This window comes from Corylus avellana, chromosome ca7 (assembly GCF_901000735.1).
Source record: "Corylus avellana chromosome ca7, CavTom2PMs-1.0".
NCBI lineage: Eukaryota > Viridiplantae > Streptophyta > Magnoliopsida > Fagales > Betulaceae > Corylus > Corylus avellana.
In genome coordinates, this window is record NC_081547.1 from 17641064 (window position 1) to 17653111 (window position 12048).

A 12048-nucleotide genomic window follows, 5' to 3' on the forward strand; every position below is an offset into this window, starting at 1 on the left:
TTTTTTATAAACCCTATTGAAAGATTCAATGAATCCATCTGTTGTACAAATCACAACGAATATCCAATTTAAACCAAATCATCTAATGCATCCGTTTAATCAACGAATCACAATGGATATCCGATTTAAATTGAATGATTCGATGTATCTGTCGGATGAAAGACATTGAATATCATTTTTTTTTTTTTTTTTGCATTATTAATCAAACATTCAATCACAAGAATTTACTCAAATAATTGAAATGAAATAGAACATCAAACTTTATTAATATGATGGAATTGTATGAACAATCACATGAAAGTATGAACGTAAATCATTGGCAAGGCTTTATCCTCAACCTTAATTGAAGGATTTAGTCTCGCATGACTAAAAACAACATAATTAATTCAATTGACAACATCTAGAAAACAAACTTACAAAGAGAGACGTCCCAAAAAGCTCAAGAACGACTCTAGGTCGAAATTAGGCTCTAAACGGTGCCTCCCAACGTGTGTTTACAATAGAAAAATATGCTATAAATGCTAAAAATATAGGGTTTCGGCGCTGCCAAGTCAACCCTAGTGCACTCAATGGCACACTAGGTGTGCTCGAGCGCACTCGGGCGTGCTTTAAGGTTCCTGCGGTGCAACACATGGGTGTTGCATGTTTGGATGAATGCAAGGGTGCGCTCGAGCGCACTTCTAGAGATGCTCTTCTTCAATTTCTTTACAAGTTTCACACAAAAGGCCGCAGTTTTCTCTTAATGACTTACAAAACACTAAAACACCAAAGCTAACCAAAAACATTAGAAAATAACAAAGCTAAAGGTTTAACAAATACAAGTTAAGGGGCCTACATATGCAATATTTGGCACTCATCAATCAGCCACTGAAAAGCCCAACACCTCCAGGCCCGGTCCAATATGCAAGCTCACCAAGGGCATAACAGTCTTTCCACCGAGGGTACAATGATCCTTCGACAAGTGAAGGAAACCCACGTTCACTAATGAATGTGGGATGTGCCTAGTGTCCAAGCAAAGCCCCCATGTTCACCAGAACGTGGCCTAACCGTCAGCGCCAAACGGAGACACGTGTGCCCGAGGATAACTCGGGTACCCACGTCCAACACAAGCATGACCGAGCCACCCACTAACATACTCCTCAATCTCATGACCGTGGAGTAACCCCCAACCCACGATCCACTTCACCAGCATTGCGCAAGTGGATTCTCAGGAGCGTGGGGCCGAGAATTCCGGGGCGACAACCACTACTTGATGCCTATAAAAGGGAAGCTCCAATTCATTATTTGGTAATCACAATTCTCTCTCAAGCTCTCATTGCGTATTTGCTCTCTCTATCTCAAAACAAACACTAACTTAGGCATCGGAACTATCTCCTGCCTGTACACCTTGGAAACTCTTATCCTACTTTTTTATTTTGCAGAAGCCTTGATTGCAACAGGTTTGTCCGATTGAGTACTAACTTTATGTGACCTAGTTTTCTTACTTTGAACCCGAGCAGGAGATTTCTGGGCCGCTTTGTCCAAAGGCAGAACCATTTTTTTCGGCTTTCCCCGGCGATCCAAGAAGACCTTGTTGTTAGGAATCCGATAGCCTAAGTGCTCCCGAAGAGGAAGGTCGGTTATGATGGTGCTAAAAGCCATCCGGGCCTCATTCTCAGGAAGTTGGGAGAAAGCCAATATGTGATCAACTCGATGCTATTGCTCCGGGTTTAGCTTGGGACACTCCTCCCTATCGGAAGAAATAAATCCGCTTATAAGGAATAAAAAAACCCAAATTGAAGAAAGGGAAAAGCAAGAACACTTACAATCTTCTTGGGAGGTCCCCCACTCCCAGGGAATCATGTGCTTTAGTGGTAAAGTCTTGAACGGGGATGCCTCCCAATCGCTAGATATGTAAAAGAATTGTTTCGACCAGTGCTTGTTGTTGGAGTAGGTAGAACCAAGCTTGATGAATTGGTTCTTCCAGCGAACAATAAAAGTCACTGTCTCGGTAGCTTGGTAGAAGTGGGGGCCAAATATGTTGAGAAATTCAAGGATAGACATCACTTGTCCCGGGAAGACAGTCGGCCATTGCAGGAAGGTGGCTAAAAAATATTGCCACCCATTTGGCATCAACCGGTGCCACACCCAGATAGGGTAACAGCTCCCTAATAATGGGAGACAAATTCCAGCTCGAAACATGTGTTCATATATATATATCCAGGGCCACCGACCATCCTAGTAGAATCATCGAGAAAGTGAAGTCGTATTGAAGAAGGAATTTCATAGTTGTGTCGGAGTACCTTTTGGTTAGCCGGCGCAAAGCAAGACCTCTGTTGACGTGGAAAATCTAAACAGAGAGAAGACCTAACGTTGAAGAGCGGAGTCTTTGTGGAAGAACGAGCCTTTGAAGAAGAGCCCCTACTTTGACGGATTAGAGGGACTTTAGGGGAGTAGCCACCAGAAAGCTCTCTGTCCAGAGGTTAGGGTTGGTTGGAAGAAGACATGAGTATAGAATTGAAGACGAAAGCTTTGAAAATTTGAAGGATACGAAGAAGCAAGAATTCAATGCGAGGAATGGTGAGGAAAAGGAGAAGAAAACTATTTTTAAGGAAAGACCTCGGGTGAATCAACGAAGCATTCATGCGAAGGAGTAAGTACAAGTTTTAGAGACCAAAAAAGACCTAGACCCGCTGCCCGGAGATAAGAAGAAAGGTTTAGAATGATGAATTGTAGTCCAGTCAATACCGAGATGACCAACGAAGGTCTTCCCATCAAAAGGAGTGATGGAGTAACCATTCAGTATCCGACACCTGTCTCAAAAGCCCACGCGCCTAAGCACGGATCACTCTGAAGGAGACACGTGGAGACTGCAGCGGCACATTTATGAGAAACGGACAAAATATTTAAATGGCCAAAAGACCAGATGAAGTAGCCGGATATTCTGGATGTACAGTTGTCAAATTAGAGAACAGTTGTCAGATCAAAGAATAGTTGTCGGGTTCTGAAGACAGCTGTATAACCGCGGATAACAAATCTTGCCGTTAAAAGAAGCCAAAAACTCAGAATTCCCTTCTTTCAACTCACGAAAAGAAGGAATTCAGAGGGTAATTGTTACACACATATTTTTATGGGATCCGAACCCATGGGCCCGGGTCATGAAAGAATAAAGATGTGGGCCATGACATCATCAAAAGCCCAGAATTCACTCAAAGGATTGACCTCATCAACAACTCAACTTGTCTTGGGAAAGTATAGTCAACAGCATCCCCGGATATTATAACCTTCGGACATCACAAGTAGAAAATACGAAATACTAGGTCTAGAAAGATCTCTTACCGAGCTTATAACTGTAATTGAGCTCATATAATAGGAAACAATCTACTTGTCATTTGCAAGTGTGGAGCGCTAGTTATGGGACATGCAGATATTATTGGAACAGTTATAAGCCCCATTCGTGGGCAGAACATTAACACCCAGAATTGTTACACAAAACCCATGATTACACATTAAGTTGTTGCAGCGTTAGATTTAGATCCTAATGGACAGAAGATCGGATCATTAACTCTTCCATCGGTTACGCCCAGATCCCAGATCCTTCGCCCAGATCCCAGATCCTTCGCCCAACCATCATTGCCATCCAAATAGTCTACCCTATAAGGGGTTGAAGACACCAAAGAAGGGAGGTATGTGACATGATATAGATTACTCTACACTCTTGCCAGACAGATAACTGACTTTTTCATCGGAGAAGGATTTACTAGAAACATCCCAACGCGTTCTATTAACCGTTTGTTCATTTTACAGATCACCAAAGGGGAGCAGTGTTGACAAAATTATCCATTTTTCCTTGGGTTCACCAAACCGGAAACTATTTTAACAAGGTTAATTTACTGTAGTCGTATGATTTTGAGTGAGGGCTAGTGTGTAATCTTAGTTGGCGCTGTAAAATGATGTGAAAAATCCTAATTGTCATTTTTGAAAGTCATAAATTAATAATAACGCATATCGCTTTTTTATTGGGTATGACATGGCAAAGTAACAAATTTTTTTTAAGTTACTTCAAGGCAATTAATTTAAGGAAACAAACTATTATTTTGGCATATATACCTTAAGGGCCAATAAATTATTTTTTATACCAAATGGAGTGATTTGTAATATAGGCCAACTATAAGAACCTTTAAATTATTTTTTATATCACATATAGGCCTGGGTATCGATCATATCGGTCCGGTTAAGGGGCTTACCGATTACCGACCGATAAGCTATCGGTTAACCAAATCCAAACCGATTACCGACCAATAAGAAATGTTACCGAAAATTATGGGTCATATCGGTACTCAGTTAATCGGTCGGTTAAATCGGGTTTTTGTGGGCTTTTTATTAGGCTTTTAACTAGTTGCTAATTGGGCAAAAAATTAATTGTTTTGGAGGCCCAAATACGTTTTGTTGGGCTAAAGCCTAAAATAACTTATTAAAAATTAGTTATTTTGGAGTATATTTTTTGCTAAAATAGTTTATTGAAGCTTTTTTCTTTTATATTGATTCACTACAATATAAAATAAAAATCAAATGAATAAACTGTCAAATGCATGTAAAGCTTTAAGAGACCTTTTTTTTTTTTTCTTTTTTTTTCTTTTTTTTTTTTTCAGTTAAGAAAATTAGCACAAATAGTCAAATAAGAGAGACTAAAAAATAAAAATCACAAATATGCTCAATAGTCAATAATTATACAGTACTCTAGTCGTGCAATAGAAATACAATTACCAATAAAATAACCATCCTAAACAAGCCTCCTCTTCAGGAACTTATTGTAACTTAAAACTTACAAACTTATTTCCATGTCAATTTAAACAAACCTAAAATACGAATTAATGAATAATGCTTTCAATAATAAATATAAAATTATAAAAATTAAAAATTATAAAAACTTATCGATCATATCGGTCATATCGGTTTTTCGATAACAAATTATTAACCGACCGATTATTGACCGATAAGCTTATCAGTATAAAATTTTTAACTGATTACTGACCGATAATTATCGGTTCAGTTAAATTCGGTAATCGGTTAATCTGCGCACCTCTAATTACATAGAGTGATTTGTAATTTAGGTCAATTACAATGACCAATTTAGCATTTATCCCTAAAATAAAATAAAAAAATACATTTTTTTTTTTTGAAGAGTTAGTTGAAGATGTAATAGTCAATATATTTCTGAGAGATATATTAGTATATCAATCAAGTCTTTTCTATCACCTATATATTGCAATTCATAATTGATATTTAAAATCATAAATACTAACTTTAGTAATTAAGCATCTTGTTAAGTATATAATGCGACTTTTAAGACATGGATCAAGAGTATAATTTTTTTTTTTTTTTTTTTAAATTTTTAATTTTTTATATTCTATTCTATTCAACTGTTGACCGTCATTTCTTTGCTATCCGATAAAATATTACAAATTAAGTGGAATGGGATTAGCCTATGGGCTATTTCAATAAAATGGCCCACCCAACAAAAAGGCCCACGTATGAAAAGGCCATAAAGGTTCAAGAGCCAAATTACGTGTAGCCAACCGTCAATAAAAAAGGAGGAATGACATTCAAGGATCAAAACCTTTGGCGAAATTTTGAGAATTGTTTTGATTTGTTTTTTTTGAAAGAAATACATTCCAATTTGATTGATAATAATCACGAGCATAAAGCTCTTACATCGCAGGAACACAAAGCCCTAAAAATGCAAATTATAGCTGAAGCTATAAGGATACAACATCACCTAAAACCTCCGCTAACCTATGACTAGTTTTCAATTGAAATAACAGATCTGCATAAGACAGACGCAATCCAATGCATAGGTAGTGCAAATTCCTCATCGACCCAAAAGCCAGGATGAAGTTCACGTCCACAACTCGAAGGTTTGGACTAAAATTCACATCCACGACCTAAATGATCTAGACCAAAGTTCAGTTCACATCCAAGCAGGCAGATCGAGTGGCCAAGCCTTATTATAAAACATAAACAAGAAAACCGAAATAAAATGTGGACGAACCAAAGAGGCAAGGCCTTATTACAAGCAAATAACATGAATGAAATGCATACAGGGAAAAAAACATGAACAAAGACAATAGAAGGAAAATAAAACAAACGGGAATAGGTACATGCAGCGTGGATGCCGATTGTGCACTCGCCGGAAATCGACACCGGAAGGGAATGATGGAAGCTGGACATGGTGGGGACGCGGAAAAAGCCCAAAACAGTGGACGGAGGGTGGTGAAACCGATCGCCAGTTGGCCGGAAAACCATCGTAGCATGGGACGTTGAAGCTCATCGCTGGAGGGGCACGAGGAAAGACCCAGCATCGGACGGTGGGCGGCAGAGTGGGCGGAGGAGATCGGCGGCGAACACAAAACAAAACTAGGGGGAGTTTGAAAGAAACCCCCAAAATCAGCATCCACACTGAGTGGCACACAAGCAAGGCTACAAGAACATCACACAAAAAACATAGCAAAAAAAACAGAAAGGAAAGGAGCAGAAAACAACCAGAGAGCCCTGCCAAGGACAAAAGCGGAACAAAGAGGAATGGGCGGTAGAGAAAGGGTAGGGAGGAGGCAACCTGGGCTAGGGACATCAAGTACACTACGGGCACCCGGTGCAAGGGCAGGCCAGGGGGAGGAGGTAGGCAACAAATGGCCATCCCTCCTCCCCTCACCATGGGGGAGGGGGCTTACCTATGTTGCAGCGCTAGAGAGAAAGTGAGAAAACCCTAAGGCCGTAACAAGAAGTTTTTATTGAGAAAGTTGTTTTTTTTTTTTTTTTTTTTTAAAGAGTTTTAAAATTGGTAAAAATTGAGAATTGTTTCGGTGGGGCCTACATTTGAAAAAAAAAAAGTTATTTGTGGGGTTCACAAGCAAAAATTGGTTCGATAAAATTTTGATAAGTGTTTTTAAAAAATAACAAAATGAACAGTATTCCCCAAAATTAAAACAAGGAAAAAATGTAAAATTAGTCATTGTGGTTTACCTGATTTACAATTAACTCTCTATGACATTAAAATGAACTCAAAGGCCCCTTAGGTATGTCAAAAATATAATTTAGTCTCTACAATCAAATTCCGTCCACTAATTTAACAACTTCCCTTAGTATGACACTGATTTAAATAGGACAAGTATCACAATTATATTGGCTTTAATGTTTTACGCTATTAGAATCTGTTAAATCAGTGAACGTAATTTGACTGTAGGGACTAAATTATTTTTTTTGGCATACCTCAAGGACCTTTGAGTCAATTTTGATACCACAATGAGTTAATTGCAAATCAGGTAAATCACAAGGACTGAATTTACATTTTTCCCTAAAAACAAATCTATTCCAGTTTATATTCCATGCTAGTGCTTGCTTGGTGGAAACCACCGCTACGCCACTAGGCGTTACTCGCAGCCGTCCTAAGCCCCTCAAAAGTTCATGGTAACCATTGTGAGCTTGTTGGAAGTTCATCGCTCCCACCTCGAGGCTGCCCAGAGTTTATTATTGAAAAATGCTTAACGACTCCAAAACCTCAATTTATACGGAATTAACAGATATTAATCAATATGGAAACAATTCTAGCACCAAAATATGAACAATCAATAAAGCAATAAGACACAAATATTTTGGTGATGAAGAGGAAACCTTTTAGAAAACAATCTAAAAGTAAAACCTCTTCAGGGCAGCCAAACCCAAGAAATCACTATCAAAAGATTATCCAAAGATTACAGGCACTAGAAACAATTACAACCCTTTGCAAGACATTGCCTCTGTAAGATCGACAATCCTGGGGTAGAATTTCGTACATCTCTCTCTCTCTCTCTCTATAAAGATGTATACCCCCGACAAAACCCTAGACCTCATACACTTAAAATCACGTTTTGGGTCGTAAAACTTATGGGGTGTCCGGACAGGTTAATGGGTTGTTCGAACAGGGCCTTGCGGACCAGAAACTGAGTTTTCGGAACTGTTGTCCGAACAGGGGGAAGGCATGTTCGGACAGGGCCTGCAGAGAGTGAAAATTGCATTTTGAAACTTCTTTCGAGCCTTGATCAATAGCTCTGATCGATGAGTGTTTGTGGTCTGATTGAGCTGAAACTTTCCAGGCATGTTCATGACACGTGAATTCTCATTGTGAACGGTGGAGATTTGATTCTGAGAATTCTATATCAGTGTTTGAGCCCGTGGACAGTAGCCTTTGCCTTTTGGAGCCGAATTAAGCCAACAAAAATACTAACAAACTCCCCCTTTGGCAATTCGGTGACAAAACCAATATGCCGAGCCATCCCATCATCTCCCCATATTTACTCCTCTTTTTTGTCACAGAATGACAAAGGGTCTTCATGTTTCCTAAAACACTTCACAAAATACATTAAGGCACATATGGAACAGGAATACATAAATACAACTCATGATCACAAATAACAGAACATGCATGAAGTAATGCAATATCTTGAAGAAACATCAACAAAAACTCCCCCTCAATGTATGAATCATTTATCAACAAGAAACTAGAAAAAACATCATTTCAAAAGTCAAATGAACATGCATGATACACTCATCAACAACTCATGTATTTCAGCAATGAATATCCCAAACATGCTCCAAGTATGCGAAATATACATGAGACTAGAAATGACAATAAACTAATATTACTTAACCCAAGCAAAGTAAAGTGTTCCATTCAACCCATGCTTGTGTGTTGTGTGTGTAGGCCATCCAAGGAGAAAAATTTATAACTTTCAATTTGAGGAGAAAGTTTCACCAAAGAAGGTTTTGACAAGAAAATCAAATCAAAAGGCAAACCTTATCATACTAGGGCCTAGCTACTCTCATCCAATACATTTCTCTTAAAAAGAATTTTGTGCATAAGTTTGACATAGTGAAATAAATTCCATATGGAACATGATCTTTTGATTTTTGTTTCACTATATTTTTCTTTTTCTCTTTGAGAAAGTGTCATTAAACAATTGATACTTATCAAAAAAGAGAAATGCTGGAATTTTTAAGCCCTAGGTTCAACTAGCGTATGGTCAATTTGAAAAGAAATACGACTAGTCAAAAACCTCATATAGTTACCTAACAGACCTCACATTAAAAGTTAAGATATAATCTCAAATTAAGCTTAAATGTGCACAAGAGAGTAAACATAGGCAAAATGTACCACATAAGATCAGGCTTTAGGTAACCACAAAAACAAGTCCATTGATCAAATTTTCATCTCATGCATATTAAGAACATTCCAAGATGCAAGGGATTAAATCCATGAAAGCAACATGAGAAATTAATGGACTATCTAGGTGCATTAGATGAAAGAAACAAAATAACCAAAAAATATATTTTTCTTTTAAATTTTTTTTTTAAAAAAAAATGCACACAAACAAAAAACAATTGCAGAACAACTAAAACAAAAATGCAATGAAAAAAGAAAAACAACATGCTCTAGGATATGCAAAGATATGCAAGAAAATCAATCGTAGGCATATGGGTGACTCACCTAATATAAAGTGAGATAACCACCACTCCCCCTCAAGGGGTGAATGGTATCATCCTTTCTAACCCACACTTGAGAAAGCTTAGGTCTAGACTTATGACTTTGCTCAAACTTATCTAGCCTAGATAGCACTTCTCTCATCATTATGACCAAACCCTCACTTTCTTTCCTAGAATAGAAATTTTCATTTATATGCACATGAGGTTTCAAATTAAAACAGTGAGGTCGAATGTGACTCACTTTTCCACAGTGATGACATGTAGGGACAAACATTTGAAAAGGTAAGATGCATGAGGCTTAATATAGATTTTCTAACCTTTCTTACCTTAAGAAGTCAGAACAGTTGCTTGCTTTTCTTCTCTTGAAGATTCTTGTACTTTCACTGGTTTAACAAAAACAGTCTTTGAAGTAGAAGCACGGTAAGAAGACAAAGAAGCAGTTTTATCAAATCCTAAACTAGATTTGTCACCAAAATATTTTTGAGCATGCAACATTTTATCTAGCTTTTCACTAGAGGAATTTCTCAAATGATTTCTAGATTCATTCAGATCATTTTGAAGGGATTTAATCTTAGCAATTAACACATGATTTTAAGATTTCAGAGTATTGCAAACAGCATGTGAATCACTCAAAGTTTTCAACAAATTATCCCTTTCAAGTTCAAGATTGTTAATATCCCTTTGCCTTCTCACGACTCTCCTCAGATTGGGATCATTGTGCCTCTAAGGTCTCGAAAAGTTTGTGAAAACCTTCCTCCGAGGTCCGAACTTGCTGAAGCTCCTCCAGGACATTGAAATGCTCCACAGTTGCATGATGAACATTGGCATCGACCTCCTTTGCATGCTTTATAAGCTCTCGATTCTTCTGAGTTGTAGCGTCCAAAAGTTCTTGTTGTTGAGCATTAGCAACCTCCAGCTCGATATGTTTCTGTTTGCTCTCAAGAAGCTCTTGATCCTTCGCCGCTATCAAAAGGAGAAGGTTTTCCACTTCGGAACTAGAAGCTCCTGGGTGCTCAACTCCTTGAGAACCTGAAGCCTCCTTCCGATTGCTCAACTTTTGGACCAACTCCCAAAGTTCAACCGTTGACCCAAGTTAGTTCCAATAGCATCCTCTTCTAGGGTAGATAAACCGCACAGATATTCGTAATGATAAGGGAAAACATAAATAAAAAGGGGGGTAAGTCTAAGACTTAGTGAACATTAATGCAAATAATGCACATGCCAATTTAGTAATGAACTCCATTTTCATAAGGCAAGAAATAGTTCCATATGACAGTTTTTATCAAGAATGTGGTATAGATATATGATATATGCATATGATATAGAGTGGCAGTCATAGTTCAACAATATTGTCTACACGAGATATTGCCCTTTCCCAGCAGAGTTGGTTCTGTCCCGAGGGACCTGTAATACAATGCCGGCACCCCAGCCATTGTACGCTACCATACATAACACTAGTGGCATGACCGAGTCCGACCTCGGGTGGCCTACACCGCTAATGATGTCCATCCTGTAGTAACCTAGCCATTTGGGAATGCCTGCACCAGGTCATAATACCATTGGATCCAAAACCCACATAACACTCATACATTTGACCATAAAGCTAACATGTATAGTAAGCCCATGGCCATTATACCGCATGTACCGGTGTACCATGTCATACGATACAAATTATTATATCTGTATTTTACATGCATACTTTTACAAGTGTCACTTTCTTAACATATTCAGCACAACGCTTTTCTCAAAATGCTAGAGTTCATGTGCAGCAAGTATAAATGTGAGAGTTGCAAATATGCATGTTTTTGGTACACAAAATAGTTGTGCAGTGCATGGAACATAACAATGAGCATTATGTGAGTTAAAACTCACCTGGGTCGTATAACATCTTCGAGTATTTCAAATGATCTAGGTTCTCCAAATCTGTGGAACACCTTCTATTAGTCATATTTCTATCAAAATGACTTTAAAACAAGAAAATAGGAGTTATTGGACGACTGGTTAAAATAAAGTTCCCTCTCACACTCTGGACCGTACGTCCGGGATCGGGATCGTACATCCATTGTGATATCACGGACTGTACGTCCAATCGAGAGACCGTACGTCCGCTTCAAGGTTTTTAGGGACAACCTCATTTTGTCCACTCGTCCTCCTATTCTCCAGAACCAAATTCTAAGGCTATCAAAGGGCTTCCTAAGGTTTCCTAACTCAAAACAACGTCTCCAAGCAAACAAAATCATGCTAAGTCAAGACAACGTCATTCTTACAAGATTTAAAGCATAACTAAAGCTAAAGCTAAACTAACAACTCAAACAACAACTAAGACAATGTTTAAGCAGCATAACGACGTAAAAACGAGCTAGGCTTAAGAGCATTACCTCCTTGAAGTGAAACTTCAAGAACTTCCTTTCCATTAGCACCAACCGCTCACAATGTCACAAAAGAGTTTCTGGCAGCTTGGGGGCAAGAGAGAGGTGTGAAAAACTAAAGGGGTAGGGGGTATTTATAGGTAAGGGGGTCTACCAACTCTCTAGAAAAGCAGCGGATGTC